Source organism: Lissotriton helveticus, chromosome 10 (genome assembly GCF_964261635.1).
Source record: "Lissotriton helveticus chromosome 10, aLisHel1.1, whole genome shotgun sequence".
NCBI lineage: Eukaryota > Metazoa > Chordata > Amphibia > Caudata > Salamandridae > Lissotriton > Lissotriton helveticus.
The window spans coordinates 590,755,410-590,777,550 of NC_136071.1; the positions used below are offsets into that span (position 1 = coordinate 590,755,410).

The 22,141-nt window shown below is 47.4% G+C and overlaps 35 non-coding genes across 35 annotated transcripts; all 35 read left to right on the plus strand.

The window, feature by feature from the left end:
* Window positions 1-82: 82 nt before the first annotated feature.
* On the plus strand, window positions 83-155 carry TRNAV-AAC (transfer RNA valine (anticodon AAC)). The gene has a single exon. It is a non-coding gene; the product is annotated as a tRNA-Val (tRNA).
* A 295-nt stretch (window positions 156-450) lies between these two features.
* TRNAL-CAA (transfer RNA leucine (anticodon CAA)) lies at window positions 451-562 on the plus strand. The gene is made up of 2 exons: window positions 451-488; window positions 517-562. It is a non-coding gene; the product is annotated as a tRNA-Leu (tRNA).
* A 940-nt stretch (window positions 563-1,502) lies between these two features.
* On the plus strand, window positions 1,503-1,574 carry TRNAP-CGG (transfer RNA proline (anticodon CGG)). Its single transcript has one exon. It is a non-coding gene; the product is annotated as a tRNA-Pro (tRNA).
* A 384-nt stretch (window positions 1,575-1,958) lies between these two features.
* Window positions 1,959-2,031, plus strand: TRNAV-UAC (transfer RNA valine (anticodon UAC)). Its single transcript has one exon. It is a non-coding gene; the product is annotated as a tRNA-Val (tRNA).
* Window positions 2,032-2,465: 434 nt separating this feature from the next.
* TRNAP-AGG (transfer RNA proline (anticodon AGG)) lies at window positions 2,466-2,537 on the plus strand. The gene has a single exon. It is a non-coding gene; the product is annotated as a tRNA-Pro (tRNA).
* Window positions 2,538-2,923: 386 nt separating this feature from the next.
* TRNAV-AAC (transfer RNA valine (anticodon AAC)) lies at window positions 2,924-2,996 on the plus strand. Its single transcript has one exon. It is a non-coding gene; the product is annotated as a tRNA-Val (tRNA).
* Window positions 2,997-3,292: 296 nt separating this feature from the next.
* Window positions 3,293-3,404, plus strand: TRNAL-CAA (transfer RNA leucine (anticodon CAA)). Its single transcript has 2 exons — window positions 3,293-3,330; window positions 3,359-3,404. It is a non-coding gene; the product is annotated as a tRNA-Leu (tRNA).
* A 1,404-nt stretch (window positions 3,405-4,808) lies between these two features.
* On the plus strand, window positions 4,809-4,881 carry TRNAV-UAC (transfer RNA valine (anticodon UAC)). Its single transcript has one exon. It is a non-coding gene; the product is annotated as a tRNA-Val (tRNA).
* Window positions 4,882-5,315: 434 nt separating this feature from the next.
* Window positions 5,316-5,387, plus strand: TRNAP-AGG (transfer RNA proline (anticodon AGG)). Its single transcript has one exon. It is a non-coding gene; the product is annotated as a tRNA-Pro (tRNA).
* Window positions 5,388-5,772: 385 nt separating this feature from the next.
* TRNAV-AAC (transfer RNA valine (anticodon AAC)) lies at window positions 5,773-5,845 on the plus strand. The gene has a single exon. It is a non-coding gene; the product is annotated as a tRNA-Val (tRNA).
* Window positions 5,846-6,141: 296 nt separating this feature from the next.
* On the plus strand, window positions 6,142-6,253 carry TRNAL-CAA (transfer RNA leucine (anticodon CAA)). The gene is made up of 2 exons: window positions 6,142-6,179; window positions 6,208-6,253. It is a non-coding gene; the product is annotated as a tRNA-Leu (tRNA).
* A 1,403-nt stretch (window positions 6,254-7,656) lies between these two features.
* Window positions 7,657-7,729, plus strand: TRNAV-UAC (transfer RNA valine (anticodon UAC)). Its single transcript has one exon. It is a non-coding gene; the product is annotated as a tRNA-Val (tRNA).
* A 434-nt stretch (window positions 7,730-8,163) lies between these two features.
* TRNAP-AGG (transfer RNA proline (anticodon AGG)) lies at window positions 8,164-8,235 on the plus strand. Its single transcript has one exon. It is a non-coding gene; the product is annotated as a tRNA-Pro (tRNA).
* A 385-nt stretch (window positions 8,236-8,620) lies between these two features.
* On the plus strand, window positions 8,621-8,693 carry TRNAV-AAC (transfer RNA valine (anticodon AAC)). The gene has a single exon. It is a non-coding gene; the product is annotated as a tRNA-Val (tRNA).
* A 295-nt stretch (window positions 8,694-8,988) lies between these two features.
* On the plus strand, window positions 8,989-9,100 carry TRNAL-CAA (transfer RNA leucine (anticodon CAA)). The gene is made up of 2 exons: window positions 8,989-9,026; window positions 9,055-9,100. It is a non-coding gene; the product is annotated as a tRNA-Leu (tRNA).
* A 929-nt stretch (window positions 9,101-10,029) lies between these two features.
* On the plus strand, window positions 10,030-10,101 carry TRNAP-UGG (transfer RNA proline (anticodon UGG)). The gene has a single exon. It is a non-coding gene; the product is annotated as a tRNA-Pro (tRNA).
* A 384-nt stretch (window positions 10,102-10,485) lies between these two features.
* Window positions 10,486-10,558, plus strand: TRNAV-UAC (transfer RNA valine (anticodon UAC)). The gene has a single exon. It is a non-coding gene; the product is annotated as a tRNA-Val (tRNA).
* A 434-nt stretch (window positions 10,559-10,992) lies between these two features.
* TRNAP-AGG (transfer RNA proline (anticodon AGG)) lies at window positions 10,993-11,064 on the plus strand. Its single transcript has one exon. It is a non-coding gene; the product is annotated as a tRNA-Pro (tRNA).
* A 385-nt stretch (window positions 11,065-11,449) lies between these two features.
* TRNAV-AAC (transfer RNA valine (anticodon AAC)) lies at window positions 11,450-11,522 on the plus strand. The gene has a single exon. It is a non-coding gene; the product is annotated as a tRNA-Val (tRNA).
* A 295-nt stretch (window positions 11,523-11,817) lies between these two features.
* Window positions 11,818-11,929, plus strand: TRNAL-CAA (transfer RNA leucine (anticodon CAA)). The gene is made up of 2 exons: window positions 11,818-11,855; window positions 11,884-11,929. It is a non-coding gene; the product is annotated as a tRNA-Leu (tRNA).
* A 940-nt stretch (window positions 11,930-12,869) lies between these two features.
* TRNAP-CGG (transfer RNA proline (anticodon CGG)) lies at window positions 12,870-12,941 on the plus strand. The gene has a single exon. It is a non-coding gene; the product is annotated as a tRNA-Pro (tRNA).
* A 384-nt stretch (window positions 12,942-13,325) lies between these two features.
* Window positions 13,326-13,398, plus strand: TRNAV-UAC (transfer RNA valine (anticodon UAC)). Its single transcript has one exon. It is a non-coding gene; the product is annotated as a tRNA-Val (tRNA).
* A 434-nt stretch (window positions 13,399-13,832) lies between these two features.
* TRNAP-AGG (transfer RNA proline (anticodon AGG)) lies at window positions 13,833-13,904 on the plus strand. Its single transcript has one exon. It is a non-coding gene; the product is annotated as a tRNA-Pro (tRNA).
* Window positions 13,905-14,290: 386 nt separating this feature from the next.
* On the plus strand, window positions 14,291-14,363 carry TRNAV-AAC (transfer RNA valine (anticodon AAC)). Its single transcript has one exon. It is a non-coding gene; the product is annotated as a tRNA-Val (tRNA).
* Window positions 14,364-14,659: 296 nt separating this feature from the next.
* Window positions 14,660-14,771, plus strand: TRNAL-CAA (transfer RNA leucine (anticodon CAA)). Its single transcript has 2 exons — window positions 14,660-14,697; window positions 14,726-14,771. It is a non-coding gene; the product is annotated as a tRNA-Leu (tRNA).
* Window positions 14,772-16,175: 1,404 nt separating this feature from the next.
* On the plus strand, window positions 16,176-16,248 carry TRNAV-UAC (transfer RNA valine (anticodon UAC)). Its single transcript has one exon. It is a non-coding gene; the product is annotated as a tRNA-Val (tRNA).
* A 434-nt stretch (window positions 16,249-16,682) lies between these two features.
* TRNAP-AGG (transfer RNA proline (anticodon AGG)) lies at window positions 16,683-16,754 on the plus strand. The gene has a single exon. It is a non-coding gene; the product is annotated as a tRNA-Pro (tRNA).
* A 385-nt stretch (window positions 16,755-17,139) lies between these two features.
* On the plus strand, window positions 17,140-17,212 carry TRNAV-AAC (transfer RNA valine (anticodon AAC)). The gene has a single exon. It is a non-coding gene; the product is annotated as a tRNA-Val (tRNA).
* A 296-nt stretch (window positions 17,213-17,508) lies between these two features.
* Window positions 17,509-17,620, plus strand: TRNAL-CAA (transfer RNA leucine (anticodon CAA)). The gene is made up of 2 exons: window positions 17,509-17,546; window positions 17,575-17,620. It is a non-coding gene; the product is annotated as a tRNA-Leu (tRNA).
* A 1,403-nt stretch (window positions 17,621-19,023) lies between these two features.
* Window positions 19,024-19,096, plus strand: TRNAV-UAC (transfer RNA valine (anticodon UAC)). The gene has a single exon. It is a non-coding gene; the product is annotated as a tRNA-Val (tRNA).
* Window positions 19,097-19,530: 434 nt separating this feature from the next.
* Window positions 19,531-19,602, plus strand: TRNAP-AGG (transfer RNA proline (anticodon AGG)). Its single transcript has one exon. It is a non-coding gene; the product is annotated as a tRNA-Pro (tRNA).
* Window positions 19,603-19,987: 385 nt separating this feature from the next.
* On the plus strand, window positions 19,988-20,060 carry TRNAV-AAC (transfer RNA valine (anticodon AAC)). The gene has a single exon. It is a non-coding gene; the product is annotated as a tRNA-Val (tRNA).
* Window positions 20,061-20,356: 296 nt separating this feature from the next.
* TRNAL-CAA (transfer RNA leucine (anticodon CAA)) lies at window positions 20,357-20,468 on the plus strand. The gene is made up of 2 exons: window positions 20,357-20,394; window positions 20,423-20,468. It is a non-coding gene; the product is annotated as a tRNA-Leu (tRNA).
* Window positions 20,469-21,409: 941 nt separating this feature from the next.
* Window positions 21,410-21,481, plus strand: TRNAP-UGG (transfer RNA proline (anticodon UGG)). Its single transcript has one exon. It is a non-coding gene; the product is annotated as a tRNA-Pro (tRNA).
* A 384-nt stretch (window positions 21,482-21,865) lies between these two features.
* On the plus strand, window positions 21,866-21,938 carry TRNAV-UAC (transfer RNA valine (anticodon UAC)). Its single transcript has one exon. It is a non-coding gene; the product is annotated as a tRNA-Val (tRNA).
* The last annotated feature ends 203 nt before the right edge of the window (window positions 21,939-22,141 follow it).

Here is a 22,141-nt window from a genome sequence, read left to right on the forward strand (position 1 = left end):
GAGCCGCTGCTGATACAGCAGAATAGAAGTAGGGTGAAGCCTTGAGAGGAACTTTGCTTTAACAGTAGGAAGCAGCAAGGTCGTTTCTGTAGTGTAGTGGTCATCACGTTCGCCTAACACGCGAAAGGTCCCCGGTTCGAGACCGGGCAGAAACACTGAGCGTTGGCTGCTTTTATGTGCACACTCTAAAACCTTATTATCTGAATGCAAGTTTAAGAAGAGGTGGTCTTTGAACACAGTGAGCCGTGGGAAACTTTCTTTACCTTTGCAAGACGAAACAAAGTTATCTGCATCCGTCATCTGGGGGTCGTTCTTGTGCCTATTTTTATTTTGTTTAAGCTATGTTGTATTGTTGGGGCCTTTACACCTGTGACATTGCTCTGAAGGTTGTAAGTGGAAACATTGGCAGGTGCAGATAGAAGAGTTAGACCTAAGCCCCCCTCATGAGCCGTCAGGATGGCCGAGTGGTCTAAGGCGCCAGACTCAAGAGAGCTTGATCTTCAGTGTAGCTGAGCCTTCTGGTCTCCTCATGGAGGCGTGGGTTCAAATCCCACTTCTGACAGGTCCCTTTTACACCCGTAAATCTTCCTGTTTTTTGCAGTGCGTTCCCGGCAAACACCACAATCTTTGCAGGAACCTGTAGCATGTGAAGAGAAATCCACCAACAATCAGGCTGGGCCCTCAATCACAATTCCATGGATTTCTGGAAATGACACCTCAGGCACACCTTCCATTAAATTTGCACTCCATCACAGTAACTGCCATGCTGGGTTTCTAACTAAGCAGTTGATCCCATCATTTGTTGTGAGGCTCTCCTGCCACCTTTTGGGCAGAGAAGGCACTGTCCCTGCAAAAACACAGGCAGACATGTTCAACAGGGCTTCCTGGTTATGTGGGAGGAGCAGAATGCCATTGGTCCCCCCTTGCAAATTCTAATTTACATAAGGAAGACAGAGAGGTAGCTGGGAGTAGGCACTGCACACGGGCATTGCACTCTCTCTTATGATTTGCAGCCAATTCTAGATTGAGGCAGGAGGAAAGGAGGTGACTCGCCCAACAATGGCTATACTGAGAAGTCAGCCACTCTGGGTCTCCCAGGTGAGTGTTTCAGGCCTGTGAGCCACTCATATAAATCTCGCCTGATCGAGCCTGATCGAGCGCTGAGCGAGCGCGTTTGAATCCAAATATCAAACCCCTCTTTCTCAGGCGCAGGAAATGGTGGGCCCTTCATTGCTTCTGGTGTGGAAGTCTATGGGGCAAGGGTCCAGGACTTGCAGAGGAGAACAATTGCCAGAAAGTGCTTGCTGTTCTCATCTGTGCCTTTTTTCTGCTCACTGGCTGATAGGAGATTGGCTGCCCCCTTTCTTGCTAGAGTGAAAAAACAACAACTTGAGAGAAAACATGACGTTGTGAGGCTCACTTAGAGGGAGACTAGCCAAATAGCCCTGCTTTTTTTCTGAAAGACGCTTCAGAAATTGTTCAAAATGTCTCCTGGCCACTCAGGCTCGTTGGTCTAGGGGTATGATTCTCGCTTCGGGTGCGAGAGGTCCCGGGTTCAAATCCCGGACGAGCCCATGCTGTGGACATTTTCAGGAGGCTTGTAATATAGGAGCATTTCTTCTTTTCAATGCTATAAGACGCTGTGTATGTCGAGAAAGTTCCTTACCCTGCACGCTATTTTCCACTTGTGGCGGGATAAAGGAGTGCAGGACTTCTTTGCAACTGCTTTTCTGGGCCAGACCAGCATGGTAGGAACATTACATGCATAGTGTTTTTCTAGTGTAATTTCAGGATATGGTTTCAAAATCGCCTCTTGGAATAAAAGTGGTCCTCATTCCTGTCTTCCAAAGAAATAGAGACCGGGTAAGGAGAGCCCAACTTTGAGCTTCAAGGACATTGGCCCTTAGTCTGTGCATTCCAGCCCAATACATGCCAACAAGATTCCTGAGTTAGTGTCTGTTTCTGTAGTGTAGTGGTTATCACGTTCGCCTTACACGCGAAAGGTCCCTGGTTCGAGACCGGGCAGAAACAGCGGTTTGCTGTTTTTAACAGTGTTTGCCTTTACTGGCTGACTTTATAGGAAAGCTGAGATAATAGAGGCTGTCTATCCCTCACCAACCTGACGTAGTGTGCTCCAGGGATCTCAGTGACAGCTCGAAAAGAGAAGTGACGATAGCTTGCGCCATTCGCTTGCTCGCCCTTTGCTCTGAAGGGTGGGCCTACTTCATGAAAGCAAGGAATGAGAGCAGAAATGCTTTTCTTGTCCTCACCGCAAGCAGACACTTAGAGAAAACAAACTGTCTGAAGGACAGAGGCTTTTTAATTTCTTGTTTGATGACGGCCATGGAAAAGACAGCAATCATATTGCAGAAGAGAGCAACATGTGCAGTTGCTTGCTTTGGGTGAAGCATTCACCGACTAGCTGCCACTAACCCCTGGAGCCATGTCAGAGGTGACTCTTGCGTGGCTCGTTGGTCTAGGGGTATGATTCTCGCTTAGGGTGTGAGAGGTCCCGGGTTCAAATCCCGGACGAGCCCTTTTTAGAGCTAAACATACAAATCGTACTAAAAATGCACTAAGCCTGACTATTTCTAGTAATACTCGGTTGATTTTTTGCTTAACATATTCCTAACCTCAGTAGAAAAATGGATCACCGTGCTTTTTCTGCCTACCTGCTTAGTCTCAGTGTGTCCCAGGTGATGCTTTCCCAAGCTGTACTCGCAGACATTTAGGCATCAGATATTTGTCTGTCGATGCCTGCACAAGTAAATTTTGAATACGTCTAATTGCAAGCATGTTGGATGATATCTCTGAGGTTTTCACACTTGTTCTGCACATTCTGAGCCGCTGCTGATACAGCAGAATAGAAGTAGCGTGAAGCCTTGAGAGGAACTTTGCTTTAACAGTAGCAAGCAGCAAGGTCGTTTCTGTAGTGTAGTGGTCATCACGTTCGCCTAACACGCGAAAGTTCCCCGGTTCGAGACCGGGCAGAAACACTGAGCGTTGGCTGCTTTTATGTGCACACTCTAAAACCTTATTATCTGAATGCAAGTTTAAGAAGAGGTGGTCTTTGAACACAGTGAGCCGTGGGAAACTTTCTTTACCTTTGCAAGACGAAACAAAGTTATCTGCATCCATCATCTGGGGGTCGTTCTTGTGCCTATTTTTATTTTGTTTAAGCTATGTTGTATTGTTGGGGCCTTTACACCTGTGACATTGCTGTGAAGGTTGTAAGTGGAAACATTGGCAGGTGCAGATAGAAGAGTTAGACCTAAGCCCCCTCTCATGAGCCGTCAGGATGGCCGAGTGGTCTAAGGCGCCAGACTCAAGAGAGCTTGATCTTCAGTGTAGCTGAGCCTTCTGGTCTCCTCATGGAGGCGTGGGTTCAAATCCCACTTCTGACAGGTCCCTTTTACACCCGTAAATCTTCCTGTTTTTTGCAGTGCGTTCCCGGCAAACACCACAATCTTTGCAGGAACCTGTAGCATGTGAAGAGAAATCCACCAACAATCAGGCTGGGCCCTCAATCACAATTCCATGGATTTCTGGAAATGACACCTCAGGCACACCTTCCATTAAATTTGCACTCCATCACAGTAACTGCCATGCTGGGTTTCTAACTAAGCAGTTGATCCCATCATTTGTTGTGAGGCTCTCCTGCCACCTTTTGGGCAGAGAAGGCACTGTCCCTGCAAAAACACAGGCAGACATGTTCAACAGGGCTTCCTGGTTATGTGGGAGGAGCAGAATGCCATTGGTCCCCCCTTGCAAATTCTAATTTACATAAGGAAGACAGAGAGGTAGCTGGGAGTAGGCACTGCACACGGGCATTGCACTCTCTCTTATGATTTGCAGCCAATTCTAGATTGAGGCAGGAGGAAAGGAGGTGACTCGCCCAACAATGGCTATACTGAGAAGTCAGCCACTCTGGGTCTCCCAGGTGAGTGTTTCAGGCCTGTGAGCCACTCATATAAATCTCGCCTGATCGAGCGCTGAGCGAGCGCTGAGCGAGCGCGTTTGAATCCAAATATCAAACCCCTCTTTCTCAGTTCTCAGGCGCAGGAAATGGTGGGCCCTTCATTGCTTCTGGTGTGGAAGTCTATGGGGCAAGGGTCCAGGACTTGCAGAGGAGAACAATTGCCAGAAAGTGCTTGCTGTTCTCATCTGTGCCTTTTTTCTGCTCACTGGCTGATAGGAGATTGGCTGCCCCCTTTCTTGCTAGAGTGAAAAAACAACAACTTGAGAGAAAACATGACGTTGTGAGGCTCACTTAGAGGGAGACTAGCCAAATAGCCCTGCTTTTTTTCTGAAAGACGCTTCAGAAATTGTTCAAAATGTCTCCTGGCCACTCAGGCTCGTTGGTCTAGGGGTATGATTCTCGCTTCGGGTGCGAGAGGTCCCGTTTTCAAATCCCGGACGAGCCCATGCTGTGGACATTTTCAGGATGCTTGTAATATAGGAGCATTTCTTCTTTTCAATGCTATAAGACGCTGTGTATGTCGAGAAAGTTCCTTACCCTGCACGCTATTTTCCACTTGTGGCGGGATAAAGGAGTGCAGGACTTCTTTGCAACTGCTTTTCTGGGCCAGACCAGCATGGTAGGAACATTACATGCATAGTGTTTTTCTAGTGTAATTTCAGGATATGGTTTCAAAATCGCCTCTTGGAATAAAAGTGGTCCTCATTCCTGTCTTCCAAAGAAATAGAGACCGGGTAAGGAGAGCCCAACTTTGAGCTTCAAGGACATTGGCCCTTAGTCTGTGCATTCCAGCCCAATACATGCCAACAAGATTCCTGAGTTAGTGTCTGTTTCTGTAGTGTAGTGGTTATCACGTTCGCCTTACACGCGAAAGGTCCCTGGTTCGAGACCGGGCAGAAACAGCGGTTTGCTGTTTTTAACAGTGTTTGCCTTTACTGGCTGACTTTATAGGAAAGCTGAGATAATAGAGGCTGTCTATCCCTCACCAACCTGACGTAGTGTGCTCCAGGGATCTCAGTGACAGCTCGAAAAGAGAAGTGACGATAGCTTGCGCCATTCGCTTGCTCGCCCTTTGCTCTGAAGGGTGGGCCTACTTCATGAAAGCAAGGAATGAGAGCAGAAATGCTTTTCTTGTCCTCACCGCAAGCAGACACTTAGAGAAAACAAACTGTCTGAAGGACAGAGGCTTTTTAATTTCTTGTTTGATGACGGCCATGGAAAAGACAGCAATCATATTGCAGAAGAGAGCAACATGTGCAGTTGCTTGCTTTGGGTGAAGCATTCACCGACTAGCTGCCACTAACCCCTGGAGCCATGTCAGAGGTGACTCTTGCGTGGCTCGTTGGTCTAGGGGTATGATTCTCGCTTAGGGTGCGAGAGGTCCCGGGTTCAAATCCCGGACGAGCCCTTTTTAGAGCTAAACATACAAATCGTACTAAAAATGCACTATGCCTGACTATTTCTAGTAATACTCGGTGCATTGTTGCGCAACATATTCCTAACCTCAGAAGAAAAATGGATCACCGTGCTTTTTCTGCCTACCTGCTTAGTCTCAGTGTGTCCCAGGTGATGCTTTCCCAAGCTGTACTCGCAGACATTTAGGCATCAGATATTTGTCTGTCGATGCCTGCACAAGTAAATTTTGAATACGTCTAATTGCAAGCATGTTGGATGATATCTCTGAGGTTTTCACACTTGTTCTGCACATTCTGAGCCGCTGCTGATACAGCAGAATAGAAGTAGGGTGAAGCCTTGAGAGGAACTTTGCTTTAACAGTAGCAAGCAGCAAGGTCGTTTCTGTAGTGTAGTGGTCATCACGTTCGCCTAACACGCGAAAGGTCCCCGGTTCGAGACCGGGCAGAAACACTGAGCGTTGGCTGCTTTTATGTGCACACTCTAAAACCTTATTATCTGAATGCAAGTTTAAGAAGAGGTGGTCTTTGAACACAGTGAGCCGTGGGAAACTTTCTTTACCTTTGCAAGACGAAACAAAGTTATCTGCATCCGTCATCTGGGGGTCGTTCTTGTGCCTATTTTTATTTTGTTTAAGCTATGTTGTATTGTTGGGGCCTTTACACCTGTGACATTGCTGTGAAGGTTGTAAGTGGAAACATTGGCAGGTGCAGATAGAAGAGTTAGACCTAAGCCCCCCCTCATGAGCCGTCAGGATGGCCGAGTGGTCTAAGGCGCCAGACTCAAGAGAGCTTGATCTTCAGTGTAGCTGAGCCTTCTGGTCTCCTCATGGAGGCGTGGGTTCAAATCCCACTTCTGACAGGTCCCTTTTACACCCGTAAATCTTCCTGTTTTTTGCAGTGCGTTCCCGGCAAACACCACAATCTTTGCAGGAATCTGTAGCATGTGAAGAGAAATCCACCAACAATCAGGCTGGGCCCTCAATCACAATTCCATGGATTTCTGGAAATGACACCTCAGGCACACCTTCCATTAAATTTGCACTCCATCACAGTAACTGCCATGCTGGGTTTCTAACTAAGCAGTTGATCCCATCATTTGTTGTGAGGCTCTCCTGCCACCTTTTGGGCAGAGAAGGCACTGTCCCTGCAAAAACACAGGCAGACATGTTCAACAGGGCTTCCTGGTTATGTGGGAGGAGCAGAATGCCATTGGTCCCCCCTTGCAAATTCTAATTTACATAAGGAAGACAGAGAGGTAGCTGGGAGTAGGCACTGCACACGGGCATTGCACTCTCTCTTATGATTTGCAGCCAATTCTAGATTGAGGCAGGAGGAAAGGAGGTGACTCGCCCAACAATGGCTATACTGAGAAGTCAGCCACTCTGGGTCTCCCAGGTGAGTGTTTCAGGCCTGTGAGCCACTCATATAAATCTCGCCTGATCGAGCCTGAGCGAGCGCTGAGCGAGCGCGTTTGAATCCAAATATCAAACCCCTCTTTCTCAGTTCTCAGGCGCAGGAAATGGTGGGCCCTTCATTGCTTCTGGTGTGGAAGTCTATGGGGCAAGGGTCCAGGACTTGCAGAGGAGAACAATTGCCAGAAAGTGCTTGCTGTTCTCATCTGTGCCTTTTTTCTGCTCACTGGCTGATAGGAGATTGGCTGCCCCCTTTCTTGCTAGAGTGAAAAAACAACAACTTGAGAGAAAACATGACGTTGTGAGGCTCACTTAGAGGGAGACTAGCCAAATAGCCCTGCTTTTTTTCTGAAAGACGCTTCAGAAATTGTTCAAAATGTCTCCTGGCCACTCAGGCTCGTTGGTCTAGGGGTATGATTCTCGCTTCGGGTGCGAGAGGTCCCGTTTTCAAATCCCGGACGAGCCCATGCTGTGGACATTTTCAGGATGCTTGTAATATAGGAGCATTTCTTCTTTTCAATGCTATAAGACGCTGTGTATGTCGAGAAAGTTCCTTACCCTGCACGCTATTTTCCACTTGTGGCGGGATAAAGGAGTGCAGGACTTCTTTGCAACTGCTTTTCTGGGCCAGACCAGCATGGTAGGAACATTACATGCATAGTGTTTTTCTAGTGTAATTTCAGGATATGGTTTCAAAATCGCCTCTTGGAATAAAAGTGGTCCTCATTCCTGTCTTCCAAAGAAATAGAGACCGGGTAAGGAGAGCCCAACTTTGAGCTTCAAGGACATTGGCCCTTAGTCTGTGCATTCCAGCCCAATACATGCCAACAAGATTCCTGAGTTAGTGTCTGTTTCTGTAGTGTAGTGGTTATCACGTTCGCCTTACACGCGAAAGGTCCCTGGTTCGAGACCGGGCAGAAACAGCGGTTTGCTGTTTTTAACAGTGTTTGCCTTTACTGGCTGACTTTATAGGAAAGCTGAGATAATAGAGGCTGTCTATCCCTCACCAACCTGACGTAGTGTGCTCCAGGGATCTCAGTGACAGCTCGAAAAGAGAAGTGACGATAGCTTGCGCCATTCGCTTGCTCGCCCTTTGCTCTGAAGGGTGGGCCTACTTCATGAAAGCAAGGAATGAGAGCAGAAATGCTTTTCTTGTCCTCACCGCAAGCAGACACTTAGAGAAAACAAACTGTCTGAAGGACAGAGGCTTTTTAATTTCTTGTTTGATGACGGCCATGGAAAAGACAGCAATCATATTGCAGAAGAGAGCAACATGTGCAGTTGCTTGCTTTGGGTGAAGCATTCACCGACTAGCTGCCACTAACCCCTGGAGCCATGTCAGAGGTGACTCTTGCGTGGCTCGTTGGTCTAGGGGTATGATTCTCGCTTAGGGTGCGAGAGGTCCCGGGTTCAAATCCCGGACGAGCCCTTTTTAGAGCTAAACATACAAATCGTACTAAAAATGCACTATGCCTGACTATTTCTAGTAATACTCGGTGCATTGTTGCGCAACATATTCCTAACCTCAGAAGAAAAATGGATCACCGTGCTTTTTCTGCCTACCTGCTTAGTCTCAGTGTGTCCCAGGTGATGCTTTCCCAAGCTGTACTCACAGACATTTAGGCATCAGATATTTGTCTGTCGATGCCTGCACAAGTAAATTTTGAATACGTCTAATTGCAAGCATGTTGGATGATATCTCTGAGGTTTTCACACTTGTTCTGCACATTCTGAGCCGCTGCTGATACAGCAGAATAGAAGTAGGGTGAAGCCTTGAGAGGAACTTTGCTTTAACAGTAGCAAGCAGCAAGGTCGTTTCTGTAGTGTAGTGGTCATCACGTTCGCCTAACACGCGAAAGGTCCCCGGTTCGAGACCGGGCAGAAACACTGAGCGTTGGCTGCTTTTATGTGCACACTCTAAAACCTTATTATCTGAATGCAAGTTTAAGAAGAGGTGGTCTTTGAACACAGTGAGCCGTGGGAAACTTTCTTTACCTTTGCAAGACGAAACAAAGTTATCTGCATCCGTCATCTGGGGGTCGTTCTTGTGCCTATTTTTATTTTGTTTAAGCTATGTTGTATTGTTGGGGCCTTTACACCTGTGACATTGCTCTGAAGGTTGTAAGTGGAAACATTGGCAGGTGCAGATAGAAGAGTTAGACCTAAGCCCCCCTCATGAGCCGTCAGGATGGCCGAGTGGTCTAAGGCGCCAGACTCAAGAGAGCTTGATCTTCAGTGTAGCTGAGCCTTCTGGTCTCCTCATGGAGGCGTGGGTTCAAATCCCACTTCTGACAGGTCCCTTTTACACCCGTAAATCTTCCTGTTTTTTGCAGTGCGTTCCCGGCAAACACCACAATCTTTGCAGGAACCTGTAGCATGTGAAGAGAAATCCACCAACAATCAGGCTGGGCCCTCAATCACAATTCCATGGATTTCTGGAAATGACACCTCAGGCACACCTTCCATTAAATTTGCACTCCATCACAGTAACTGCCATGCTGGGTTTCTAACTAAGCAGTTGATCCCATCATTTGTTGTGAGGCTCTCCTGCCACCTTTTGGGCAGAGAAGGCACTGTCCCTGCAAAAACACAGGCAGACATGTTCAACAGGGCTTCCTGGTTATGTGGGAGGAGCAGAATGCCATTGGTCCCCCCTTGCAAATTCTAATTTACATAAGGAAGACAGAGAGGTAGCTGGGAGTAGGCACTGCACACGGGCATTGCACTCTCTCTTATGATTTGCAGCCAATTCTAGATTGAGGCAGGAGGAAAGGAGGTGACTCGCCCAACAATGGCTATACTGAGAAGTCAGCCACTCTGGGTCTCCCAGGTGAGTGTTTCAGGCCTGTGAGCCACTCATATAAATCTCGCCTGATCTCGCCTGATCGAGCGCGTTTGAATCCAAATATCAAACCCCTCTTTCTCAGGCGCAGGAAATGGTGGGCCCTTCATTGCTTCTGGTGTGGAAGTCTATGGGGCAAGGGTACAGGACTTGCAGAGGAGAACAATTGCCAGAAAGTGCTTGCTGTTCTCATCAGTGCCTTTTTTCTGCTCACTGGCTGATAGGAGATTGGCTGCCCCCTTTCTTGCTAGAGTGAAAAAACAACAACTTGAGAGAAAACATGACGTTGTGAGGCTCACTTAGAGGGAGACTAGCCAAATAGCCCTGCTTTTTTTCTGAAAGACGCTTCAGAAATTGTTCAAAATGTCTCCTGGCCACTCAGGCTCGTTGGTCTAGGGGTATGATTCTCGCTTTGGGTGCGAGAGGTCCCGGGTTCAAATCCCGGTCGAGCCCATGCTGTGGACATTTTCAGGATGCTTGTAATATAGGAGCATTTCTTCTTTTCAATGCTATAAGACGCTGTGTATGTCGAGAAAGTTCCTTACCCTGCACGCTATTTTCCACTTGTGGCGGGATAAAGGAGTGCAGGACTTCTTTGCAACTGCTTTTCTGGGCCAGACCAGCATGGTAGGAACATTACATGCATAGTGTTTTTCTAGTGTAATTTCAGGATATGGTTTCAAAATCGCCTCTTGGAATAAAAGTGGTCCTCATTCCTGTCTTCCAAAGAAATAGAGACCGGGTAAGGAGAGCCCAACTTTGAGCTTCAAGGACATTGGCCCTTAGTCTGTGCATTCCAGCCCAATACATGCCAACAAGATTCCTGAGTTAGTGTCTGTTTCTGTAGTGTAGTGGTTATCACGTTCGCCTTACACGCGAAAGGTCCCTGGTTCGAGACCGGGCAGAAACAGCGGTTTGCTGTTTTTAACAGTGTTTGCCTTTACTGGCTGACTTTATAGGAAAGCTGAGATAATAGAGGCTGTCTATCCCTCACCAACCTGACGTAGTGTGCTCCAGGGATCTCAGTGACAGCTCGAAAAGAGAAGTGACGATAGCTTGCGCCATTCGCTTGCTCGCCCTTTGCTCTGAAGGGTGGGCCTACTTCATGAAAGCAAGGAATGAGAGCAGAAATGCTTTTCTTGTCCTCACCGCAAGCAGACACTTAGAGAAAACAAACTGTCTGAAGGACAGAGGCTTTTTAATTTCTTGTTTGATGACGGCCATGGAAAAGACAGCAATCATATTGCAGAAGAGAGCAACATGTGCAGTTGCTTGCTTTGGGTGAAGCATTCACCGACTAGCTGCCACTAACCCCTGGAGCCATGTCAGAGGTGACTCTTGCGTGGCTCGTTGGTCTAGGGGTATGATTCTCGCTTAGGGTGCGAGAGGTCCCGGGTTCAAATCCCGGACGAGCCCTTTTTAGAGCTAAACATACAAATCGTACTAAAAATGCACTATGCCTGACTATTTCTAGTAATACTCGGTGCATTGTTGCGCAACATATTCCTAACCTCAGAAGAAAAATGGATCACCGTGCTTTTTCTGCCTACCTGCTTAGTCTCAGTGTGTCCCAGGTGATGCTTTCCCAAGCTGTACTCACAGACATTTAGGCATCAGATATTTGTCTGTCGATGCCTGCACAAGTAAATTTTGAATACGTCTAATTGCAAGCATGTTGGATGATATCTCTGAGGTTTTCACACTTGTTCTGCACATTCTGAGCCGCTGCTGATACAGCAGAATAGAAGTAGGGTGAAGCCTTGAGAGGAACTTTGCTTTAACAGTAGGAAGCAGCAAGGTCGTTTCTGTAGTGTAGTGGTCATCACGTTCGCCTAACACGCGAAAGGTCCCCGGTTCGAGACCGGGCAGAAACACTGAGCGTTGGCTGCTTTTATGTGCACACTCTAAAACCTTATTATCTGAATGCAAGTTTAAGAAGAGGTGGTCTTTGAACACAGTGAGCCGTGGGAAACTTTCTTTACCTTTGCAAGACGAAACAAAGTTATCTGCATCCGTCATCTGGGGGTCGTTCTTGTGCCTATTTTTATTTTGTTTAAGCTATGTTGTATTGTTGGGGCCTTTACACCTGTGACATTGCTCTGAAGGTTGTAAGTGGAAACATTGGCAGGTGCAGATAGAAGAGTTAGACCTAAGCCCCCCTCATGAGCCGTCAGGATGGCCGAGTGGTCTAAGGCGCCAGACTCAAGAGAGCTTGATCTTCAGTGTAGCTGAGCCTTCTGGTCTCCTCATGGAGGCGTGGGTTCAAATCCCACTTCTGACAGGTCCCTTTTACACCCGTAAATCTTCCTGTTTTTTGCAGTGCGTTCCCGGCAAACACCACAATCTTTGCAGGAACCTGTAGCATGTGAAGAGAAATCCACCAACAATCAGGCTGGGCCCTCAATCACAATTCCATGGATTTCTGGAAATGACACCTCAGGCACACCTTCCATTAAATTTGCACTCCATCACAGTAACTGCCATGCTGGGTTTCTAACTAAGCAGTTGATCCCATCATTTGTTGTGAGGCTCTCCTGCCACCTTTTGGGCAGAGAAGGCACTGTCCCTGCAAAAACACAGGCAGACATGTTCAACAGGGCTTCCTGGTTATGTGGGAGGAGCAGAATGCCATTGGTCCCCCCTTGCAAATTCTAATTTACATAAGGAAGACAGAGAGGTAGCTGGGAGTAGGCACTGCACACGGGCATTGCACTCTCTCTTATGATTTGCAGCCAATTCTAGATTGAGGCAGGAGGAAAGGAGGTGACTCGCCCAACAATGGCTATACTGAGAAGTCAGCCACTCTGGGTCTCCCAGGTGAGTGTTTCAGGCCTGTGAGCCACTCATATAAATCTCGCCTGATCGAGCCTGATCGAGCGCTGAGCGAGCGCGTTTGAATCCAAATATCAAACCCCTCTTTCTCAGGCGCAGGAAATGGTGGGCCCTTCATTGCTTCTGGTGTGGAAGTCTATGGGGCAAGGGTCCAGGACTTGCAGAGGAGAACAATTGCCAGAAAGTGCTTGCTGTTCTCATCTGTGCCTTTTTTCTGCTCACTGGCTGATAGGAGATTGGCTGCCCCCTTTCTTGCTAGAGTGAAAAAACAACAACTTGAGAGAAAACATGACGTTGTGAGGCTCACTTAGAGGGAGACTAGCCAAATAGCCCTGCTTTTTTTCTGAAAGACGCTTCAGAAATTGTTCAAAATGTCTCCTGGCCACTCAGGCTCGTTGGTCTAGGGGTATGATTCTCGCTTCGGGTGCGAGAGGTCCCGGGTTCAAATCCCGGACGAGCCCATGCTGTGGACATTTTCAGGAGGCTTGTAATATAGGAGCATTTCTTCTTTTCAATGCTATAAGACGCTGTGTATGTCGAGAAAGTTCCTTACCCTGCACGCTATTTTCCACTTGTGGCGGGATAAAGGAGTGCAGGACTTCTTTGCAACTGCTTTTCTGGGCCAGACCAGCATGGTAGGAACATTACATGCATAGTGTTTTTCTAGTGTAATTTCAGGATATGGTTTCAAAATCGCCTCTTGGAATAAAAGTGGTCCTCATTCCTGTCTTCCAAAGAAATAGAGACCGGGTAAGGAGAGCCCAACTTTGAGCTTCAAGGACATTGGCCCTTAGTCTGTGCATTCCAGCCCAATACATGCCAACAAGATTCCTGAGTTAGTGTCTGTTTCTGTAGTGTAGTGGTTATCACGTTCGCCTTACACGCGAAAGGTCCCTGGTTCGAGACCGGGCAGAAACAGCGGTTTGCTGTTTTTAACAGTGTTTGCCTTTACTGGCTGACTTTATAGGAAAGCTGAGATAATAGAGGCTGTCTATCCCTCACCAACCTGACGTAGTGTGCTCCAGGGATCTCAGTGACAGCTCGAAAAGAGAAGTGACGATAGCTTGCGCCATTCGCTTGCTCGCCCTTTGCTCTGAAGGGTGGGCCTACTTCATGAAAGCAAGGAATGAGAGCAGAAATGCTTTTCTTGTCCTCACCGCAAGCAGACACTTAGAGAAAACAAACTGTCTGAAGGACAGAGGCTTTTTAATTTCTTGTTTGATGACGGCCATGGAAAAGACAGCAATCATATTGCAGAAGAGAGCAACATGTGCAGTTGCTTGCTTTGGGTGAAGCATTCACCGACTAGCTGCCACTAACCCCTGGAGCCATGTCAGAGGTGACTCTTGCGTGGCTCGTTGGTCTAGGGGTATGATTCTCGCTTAGGGTGTGAGAGGTCCCGGGTTCAAATCCCGGACGAGCCCTTTTTAGAGCTAAACATACAAATCGTACTAAAAATGCACTAAGCCTGACTATTTCTAGTAATACTCGGTTGATTTTTTGCTTAACATATTCCTAACCTCAGTAGAAAAATGGATCACCGTGCTTTTTCTGCCTACCTGCTTAGTCTCAGTGTGTCCCAGGTGATGCTTTCCCAAGCTGTACTCGCAGACATTTAGGCATCAGATATTTGTCTGTCGATGCCTGCACAAGTAAATTTTGAATACGTCTAATTGCAAGCATGTTGGATGATATCTCTGAGGTTTTCACACTTGTTCTGCACATTCTGAGCCGCTGCTGATACAGCAGAATAGAAGTAGCGTGAAGCCTTGAGAGGAACTTTGCTTTAACAGTAGCAAGCAGCAAGGTCGTTTCTGTAGTGTAGTGGTCATCACGTTCGCCTAACACGCGAAAGTTCCCCGGTTCGAGACCGGGCAGAAACACTGAGCGTTGGCTGCTTTTATGTGCACACTCTAAAACCTTATTATCTGAATGCAAGTTTAAGAAGAGGTGGTCTTTGAACACAGTGAGCCGTGGGAAACTTTCTTTACCTTTGCAAGACGAAACAAAGTTATCTGCATCCATCATCTGGGGGTCGTTCTTGTGCCTATTTTTATTTTGTTTAAGCTATGTTGTATTGTTGGGGCCTTTACACCTGTGACATTGCTGTGAAGGTTGTAAGTGGAAACATTGGCAGGTGCAGATAGAAGAGTTAGACCTAAGCCCCCTCTCATGAGCCGTCAGGATGGCCGAGTGGTCTAAGGCGCCAGACTCAAGAGAGCTTGATCTTCAGTGTAGCTGAGCCTTCTGGTCTCCTCATGGAGGCGTGGGTTCAAATCCCACTTCTGACAGGTCCCTTTTACACCCGTAAATCTTCCTGTTTTTTGCAGTGCGTTCCCGGCAAACACCACAATCTTTGCAGGAACCTGTAGCATGTGAAGAGAAATCCACCAACAATCAGGCTGGGCCCTCAATCACAATTCCATGGATTTCTGGAAATGACACCTCAGGCACACCTTCCATTAAATTTGCACTCCATCACAGTAACTGCCATGCTGGGTTTCTAACTAAGCAGTTGATCCCATCATTTGTTGTGAGGCTCTCCTGCCACCTTTTGGGCAGAGAAGGCACTGTCCCTGCAAAAACACAGGCAGACATGTTCAACAGGGCTTCCTGGTTATGTGGGAGGAGCAGAATGCCATTGGTCCCCCCTTGCAAATTCTAATTTACATAAGGAAGACAGAGAGGTAGCTGGGAGTAGGCACTGCACACGGGCATTGCACTCTCTCTTATGATTTGCAGCCAATTCTAGATTGAGGCAGGAGGAAAGGAGGTGACTCGCCCAACAATGGCTATACTGAGAAGTCAGCCACTCTGGGTCTCCCAGGTGAGTGTTTCAGGCCTGTGAGCCACTCATATAAATCTCGCCTGATCGAGCGCTGAGCGAGCGCTGAGCGAGCGCGTTTGAATCCAAATATCAAACCCCTCTTTCTCAGTTCTCAGGCGCAGGAAATGGTGGGCCCTTCATTGCTTCTGGTGTGGAAGTCTATGGGGCAAGGGTCCAGGACTTGCAGAGGAGAACAATTGCCAGAAAGTGCTTGCTGTTCTCATCTGTGCCTTTTTTCTGCTCACTGGCTGATAGGAGATTGGCTGCCCCCTTTCTTGCTAGAGTGAAAAAACAACAACTTGAGAGAAAACATGACGTTGTGAGGCTCACTTAGAGGGAGACTAGCCAAATAGCCCTGCTTTTTTTCTGAAAGACGCTTCAGAAATTGTTCAAAATGTCTCCTGGCCACTCAGGCTCGTTGGTCTAGGGGTATGATTCTCGCTTCGGGTGCGAGAGGTCCCGTTTTCAAATCCCGGACGAGCCCATGCTGTGGACATTTTCAGGATGCTTGTAATATAGGAGCATTTCTTCTTTTCAATGCTATAAGACGCTGTGTATGTCGAGAAAGTTCCTTACCCTGCACGCTATTTTCCACTTGTGGCGGGATAAAGGAGTGCAGGACTTCTTTGCAACTGCTTTTCTGGGCCAGACCAGCATGGTAGGAACATTACATGCATAGTGTTTTTCTAGTGTAATTTCAGGATATGGTTTCAAAATCGCCTCTTGGAATAAAAGTGGTCCTCATTCCTGTCTTCCAAAGAAATAGAGACCGGGTAAGGAGAGCCCAACTTTGAGCTTCAAGGACATTGGCCCTTAGTCTGTGCATTCCAGCCCAATACATGCCAACAAGATTCCTGAGTTAGTGTCTGTTTCTGTAGTGTAGTGGTTATCACGTTCGCCTTACACGCGAAAGGTCCCTGGTTCGAGACCGGGCAGAAACAGCGGTTTGCTGTTTTTAACAGTGTTTGCCTTTACTGGCTGACTTTATAGGAAAGCTGAGATAATAGAGGCTGTCTATCCCTCACCAACCTGACGTAGTGTGCTCCAGGGATCTCAGTGACAGCTCGAAAAGAGAAGTGACGATAGCTTGCGCCATTCGCTTGCTCGCCCTTTGCTCTGAAGGGTGGGCCTACTTCATGAAAGCAAGGAATGAGAGCAGAAATGCTTTTCTTGTCCTCACCGCAAGCAGACACTTAGAGAAAACAAACTGTCTGAAGGACAGAGGCTTTTTAATTTCTTGTTTGATGACGGCCATGGAAAAGACAGCAATCATATTGCAGAAGAGAGCAACATGTGCAGTTGCTTGCTTTGGGTGAAGCATTCACCGACTAGCTGCCACTAACCCCTGGAGCCATGTCAGAGGTGACTCTTGCGTGGCTCGTTGGTCTAGGGGTATGATTCTCGCTTAGGGTGCGAGAGGTCCCGGGTTCAAATCCCGGACGAGCCCTTTTTAGAGCTAAACATACAAATCGTACTAAAAATGCACTATGCCTGACTATTTCTAGTAATACTCGGTGCATTGTTGCGCAACATATTCCTAACCTCAGAAGAAAAATGGATCACCGTGCTTTTTCTGCCTACCTGCTTAGTCTCAGTGTGTCCCAGGTGATGCTTTCCCAAGCTGTACTCGCAGACATTTAGGCATCAGATATTTGTCTGTCGATGCCTGCACAAGTAAATTTTGAATACGTCTAATTGCAAGCATGTTGGATGATATCTCTGAGGTTTTCACACTTGTTCTGCACATTCTGAGCCGCTGCTGATACAGCAGAATAGAAGTAGGGTGAAGCCTTGAGAGGAACTTTGCTTTAACAGTAGCAAGCAGCAAGGTCGTTTCTGTAGTGTAGTGGTCATCACGTTCGCCTAACACGCGAAAGGTCCCCGGTTCGAGACCGGGCAGAAACACTGAGCGTTGGCTGCTTTTATGTGCACACTCTAAAACCTTATTATCTGAATGCAAGTTTAAGAAGAGGTGGTCTTTGAACACAGTGAGCCGTGGGAAACTTTCTTTACCTTTGCAAGACGAAACAAAGTTATCTGCATCCGTCATCTGGGGGTCGTTCTTGTGCCTATTTTTATTTTGTTTAAGCTATGTTGTATTGTTGGGGCCTTTACACCTGTGACATTGCTGTGAAGGTTGTAAGTGGAAACATTGGCAGGTGCAGATAGAAGAGTTAGACCTAAGCCCCCCCTCATGAGCCGTCAGGATGGCCGAGTGGTCTAAGGCGCCAGACTCAAGAGAGCTTGATCTTCAGTGTAGCTGAGCCTTCTGGTCTCCTCATGGAGGCGTGGGTTCAAATCCCACTTCTGACAGGTCCCTTTTACACCCGTAAATCTTCCTGTTTTTTGCAGTGCGTTCCCGGCAAACACCACAATCTTTGCAGGAATCTGTAGCATGTGAAGAGAAATCCACCAACAATCAGGCTGGGCCCTCAATCACAATTCCATGGATTTCTGGAAATGACACCTCAGGCACACCTTCCATTAAATTTGCACTCCATCACAGTAACTGCCATGCTGGGTTTCTAACTAAGCAGTTGATCCCATCATTTGTTGTGAGGCTCTCCTGCCACCTTTTGGGCAGAGAAGGCACTGTCCCTGCAAAAACACAGGCAGACATGTTCAACAGGGCTTCCTGGTTATGTGGGAGGAGCAGAATGCCATTGGTCCCCCCTTGCAAATTCTAATTTACATAAGGAAGACAGAGAGGTAGCTGGGAGTAGGCACTGCACACGGGCATTGCACTCTCTCTTATGATTTGCAGCCAATTCTAGATTGAGGCAGGAGGAAAGGAGGTGACTCGCCCAACAATGGCTATACTGAGAAGTCAGCCACTCTGGGTCTCCCAGGTGAGTGTTTCAGGCCTGTGAGCCACTCATATAAATCTCGCCTGATCGAGCCTGAGCGAGCGCTGAGCGAGCGCGTTTGAATCCAAATATCAAACCCCTCTTTCTCAGTTCTCAGGCGCAGGAAATGGTGGGCCCTTCATTGCTTCTGGTGTGGAAGTCTATGGGGCAAGGGTCCAGGACTTGCAGAGGAGAACAATTGCCAGAAAGTGCTTGCTGTTCTCATCTGTGCCTTTTTTCTGCTCACTGGCTGATAGGAGATTGGCTGCCCCCTTTCTTGCTAGAGTGAAAAAACAACAACTTGAGAGAAAACATGACGTTGTGAGGCTCACTTAGAGGGAGACTAGCCAAATAGCCCTGCTTTTTTTCTGAAAGACGCTTCAGAAATTGTTCAAAATGTCTCCTGGCCACTCAGGCTCGTTGGTCTAGGGGTATGATTCTCGCTTCGGGTGCGAGAGGTCCCGTTTTCAAATCCCGGACGAGCCCATGCTGTGGACATTTTCAGGATGCTTGTAATATAGGAGCATTTCTTCTTTTCAATGCTATAAGACGCTGTGTATGTCGAGAAAGTTCCTTACCCTGCACGCTATTTTCCACTTGTGGCGGGATAAAGGAGTGCAGGACTTCTTTGCAACTGCTTTTCTGGGCCAGACCAGCATGGTAGGAACATTACATGCATAGTGTTTTTCTAGTGTAATTTCAGGATATGGTTTCAAAATCGCCTCTTGGAATAAAAGTGGTCCTCATTCCTGTCTTCCAAAGAAATAGAGACCGGGTAAGGAGAGCCCAACTTTGAGCTTCAAGGACATTGGCCCTTAGTCTGTGCATTCCAGCCCAATACATGCCAACAAGATTCCTGAGTTAGTGTCTGTTTCTGTAGTGTAGTGGTTATCACGTTCGCCTTACACGCGAAAGGTCCCTGGTTCGAGACCGGGCAGAAACAGCGGTTTGCTGTTTTTAACAGTGTTTGCCTTTACTGGCTGACTTTATAGGAAAGCTGAGATAATAGAGGCTGTCTATCCCTCACCAACCTGACGTAGTGTGCTCCAGGGATCTCAGTGACAGCTCGAAAAGAGAAGTGACGATAGCTTGCGCCATTCGCTTGCTCGCCCTTTGCTCTGAAGGGTGGGCCTACTTCATGAAAGCAAGGAATGAGAGCAGAAATGCTTTTCTTGTCCTCACCGCAAGCAGACACTTAGAGAAAACAAACTGTCTGAAGGACAGAGGCTTTTTAATTTCTTGTTTGATGACGGCCATGGAAAAGACAGCAATCATATTGCAGAAGAGAGCAACATGTGCAGTTGCTTGCTTTGGGTGAAGCATTCACCGACTAGCTGCCACTAACCCCTGGAGCCATGTCAGAGGTGACTCTTGCGTGGCTCGTTGGTCTAGGGGTATGATTCTCGCTTAGGGTGCGAGAGGTCCCGGGTTCAAATCCCGGACGAGCCCTTTTTAGAGCTAAACATACAAATCGTACTAAAAATGCACTATGCCTGACTATTTCTAGTAATACTCGGTGCATTGTTGCGCAACATATTCCTAACCTCAGAAGAAAAATGGATCACCGTGCTTTTTCTGCCTACCTGCTTAGTCTCAGTGTGTCCCAGGTGATGCTTTCCCAAGCTGTACTCGCAGACATTTAGGCATCAGATATTTGTCTGTCGATGCCTGCACAAGTAAATTTTGAATACGTCTAATTGCAAGCATGTTGGATGATATCTTTGAGGTTTTCACACTTGTTCTGCACATTCTGAGCCGCTGCTGATACAGCAGAATAGAAGTAGGGTGAAGCCTTGAGAGGAACTTTGCTTTAACAGTAGCAAGCAGCAAAGTCGTTTCTGTAGTGTAGTGGTCATCACGTTCGCCTAACACGCGAAAGGTCCCCGGTTCGAGACCGGGCAGAAACACTGAGCGTTGGCTGCTTTTATGTGCACACTCTAAAACCTTATTATCTGAATGCAAGTTTAAGAAGAGGTGGTCTTTGAACACAGTGAGCCGTGGGAAACTTTCTTTACCTTTGCAAGACGAAACAAAGTTATCTGCATCCATCATCTGGGGGTCGTTCTTGTGCCTATTTTTATTTTGTTTAAGCTATGTTGTATTGTTGGGGCCTTTACACCTGTGACATTGCTGTGAAGGTTGTAAGTGGAAACATTGGCAGGTGCAGATAGAAGAGTTAGACCTAAGCCCCCCCTCATGAGCCGTCAGGATGGCCGAGTGGTCTAAGGCGCCAGACTCAAGAGAGCTTGATCTTCAGTGTAGCTGAGCCTTCTGGTCTCCTCATGGAGGCGTGGGTTCAAATCCCACTTCTGACAGGTCCCTTTTACACCCGTAAATCTTCCTGTTTTTTGCAGTGCGTTCCCAGCAAACACCACAATCTTTGCAGGAACCTGTAGCATGTGAAGAGAAATCCACCAACAATCAGGCTGGGCCCTCAATCACAATTCCATGGATTTCTGGAAATGACACCTCAGGCACACCTTCCATTAAATTTGCACTCCATCACAGTAACTGCCATGCTGGGTTTCTAACTAAGCAGTTGATCCCATCATTTGTTGTGAGGCTCTCCTGCCACCTTTTGGGTAGAGAAGGCACTGTCCCTGCAAAAACACAGGCAGACATGTTCAACAGGGCTTCCTGGTTATGTGGGAGGAGCAGAATGCCATTGGTCCCCCCCTTGCAAATTCTAATTTACATAAGGAAGACAGAGAGGTAGCTGGGAGTAGGCACTGCACACGGGCATTGCACTCTCTCTTATGATTTGCAGCCAATTCTAGATTGAGGCAGGAGGAAAGGAGGTGACTCGCCCAACAATGGCTATACTGAGAAGTCAGCCACTCTGGGTCTCCCAGGTGAGTGTTTCAGGCCTGTGAGCCACTCATATAAATCTCGCCTGATCGAGCCTGATCGAGCGCTGAGCGAGCGCGTTTGAATCCAAATATCAAACCCCTCTTTCTCAGGCGCAGGAAATGGTGGGCCCTTCATTGCTTCTGGTGTGGAAGTCTATGGGGCAAGGGTCCAGGACTTGCAGAGGAGAACAATTGCCAGAAAGTGCTTGCTGTTCTCATCTGTGCCTTTTTTCTGCTCACTGGCTGATAGGAGATTGGCTGCCCCCTTTCTTGCTAGAGTGAAAAAACAACAACTTGAGAGAAAACATGACGTTGTGAGGCTCACTTAGAGGGAGACTAGCCAAATAGCCCTGCTTTTTTTCTGAAAGACGCTTCAGAAATTGTTCAAAATGTCTCCTGGCCACTCAGGCTCGTTGGTCTAGGGGTATGATTCTCGCTTTGGGTGCGAGAGGTCCCGGGTTCAAATCCCGGTCGAGCCCATGCTGTGGACATTTTCAGGATGCTTGTAATATAGGAGCATTTCTTCTTTTCAATGCTATAAGACGCTGTGTATGTCGAGAAAGTTCCTTACCCTGCACGCTATTTTCCACTTGTGGCGGGATAAAGGAGTGCAGGACTTCTTTGCAACTGCTTTTCTGGGCCAGACCAGCATGGTAGGAACATTACATGCATAGTGTTTTTCTAGTGTAATTTCAGGATATGGTTTCAAAATCGCCTCTTGGAATAAAAGTGGTCCTCATTCCTGTCTTCCAAAGAAATAGAGACCGGGTAAGGAGAGCCCAACTTTGAGCTTCAAGGACATTGGCCCTTAGTCTGTGCATTCCAGCCCAATACATGCCAACAAGATTCCTGAGTTAGTGTCTGTTTCTGTAGTGTAGTGGTTATCACGTTCGCCTTACACGCGAAAGGTCCCTGGTTCGAGACCGGGCAGAAACAGCGGTTTGCTGTTTTTAACAGTGTTTGCCTTTACTGGCTGACTTTATAGGAAAGCTGAGATAATAGAGGCTGTCTATCCCTCACCAACCTGACGTAGTGTGCTACAGGGATCCCAGTGACAGCTCGAAAAGAGAAGTGACGATAGCTTGCGCCATTCGCTTGCTCGCCCTTTGCTCTGAAGGGTGGGCCTACTTCATGAAAGC